A 1,725-nucleotide genomic window follows, 5' to 3' on the forward strand; every position below is an offset into this window, starting at 1 on the left:
CACCAGGGAAGCCCCAGAAGGCTGGAGTAGGTAACTATCCCTTCTCCAGGGCAACTTTCTGACCCAGGAACAGAACCAGGGTCTCCTGCACCACAAGTGGATTCTTTACCAGCTGAGCTACCAGGGAAGTCCAAGAATGTACTTGAAGCTCTAAAAATACTGATTTTACTAAATCTCAACCCTGAATCCACAACTTTTTCACATTTTGTGTGACAAAATGGAAAGTAAGTACACATAAAGTACTTAGAGGGCATATAAAGTACAGTGACTGTCTCAAGGAAAAACATTGATGCCATCATTTGAGCTAGAAGGTGAACTCTCTGCCTTTCTTTTGTGAAACATTACTTTTACTTGAAAGAACTGACAAACTATGACTATTCAAACTTGGGTATTTGGCAGACATTTCTGTAAAATGAACAAAGTTAGCCTGTCATTTCAAGAATAACAACTGACAGGATTTGATGCCAATTAGAAAATTCAAACTTTTGAATAAAAATTAGAATTTTGAAAATTCTGTATCTGCCTCCATGATTCTGGCAGCTTCCCAGTACTAAAGATTTATCTGATGAGATCAGTGGTAATTAATAATGAATGTAATTTTTGAAACTGTATAATGAAATGTGTCAACACTTGGAGTTCTGCATAACTCAGTGAACCAATATTTTCCAAATGACCAATGGTTTATATTACAAAATCATACATAATTAAAAGACCCACTTAAAATCAAAACAGCAGTGGATATGAGTATAACAGATTATGAAAACTTCATTGCTGTTTCAGATTTCATATTGCAACTAACCTTTAAGAGACTACCATTTGTTGAGTTTGGTTTTGTTTTAAAGAATATTCACAATTATCTGAAAAGCTATTCTAATACTCCTCCCTTTTCCAACAATACATCTGTATGAACCTAGATTTTCTTCTTAAATTTCACCAAAACCAAACATCACAAAAGACTGAACTCAGAAAAAGGTATGAGAATACAGCTGCTTCTATTAAATTAGATATTAAAGAGATTTGCAAAAATTTAAAACAATGGTACTCATCTACCTTTTTTTTTCCTTTTGGAAAATATATTTTTCATACAAATGTATAATTTATGTTAGTGTGTAATGGCTCATTATTATTATTTTTAAATGAAACAATATTTTATGCTTCTTGATATTTCACATAAACAAAAGCTCTTTAGGGTCCTGAATGATATCTAAGAGGGTAGGGGAGTCCAGAAAATAAAATGTTTAATAACTGCTACTCTAGGTGATTTTTAATGCTCTTTTACCTTCCCTCTCAGAGACACTGCCTTCTCCATATTCATGCCCCTAAACGCAACCCCATCCAAATCAAATTGCCCAGAAGGTTCCAGAATTTCATTTTCAAAATTACCTGATGGTGACAAGAAGAAGGGAAAGAAAGATCAAGATCATTTAAATGCTAAGCATTGTGTCATGAACCTAATACATGGTCTCTCATTAAATTCTCACAACAGCTCTGTGAGATAATGATAATGATATCACCAAACAGTGGGGCAAAGGGACATAAGGGGAGTCAATGTTATTATGAGGGTCAGCAAAACCACATGCTCACTAAGAATTATCTATAGACAAAATAAACCAAAACATCTTAGAAATACCACAGTAAATTTCAAATAAATGTGGGTGTTGCTATACCTAAAACTTCATTGTAAAGCATTATCAAATTCATGAAAGCTTTGATCATTGCTTTTTT

Source organism: Oryx dammah, unplaced genomic scaffold, assembly GCF_014754425.2.
Source record: "Oryx dammah isolate SB20612 unplaced genomic scaffold, SCBI_Odam_1.1 HiC_scaffold_23, whole genome shotgun sequence".
NCBI classification, from domain to species: Eukaryota; Metazoa; Chordata; class Mammalia; order Artiodactyla; family Bovidae; genus Oryx; species Oryx dammah.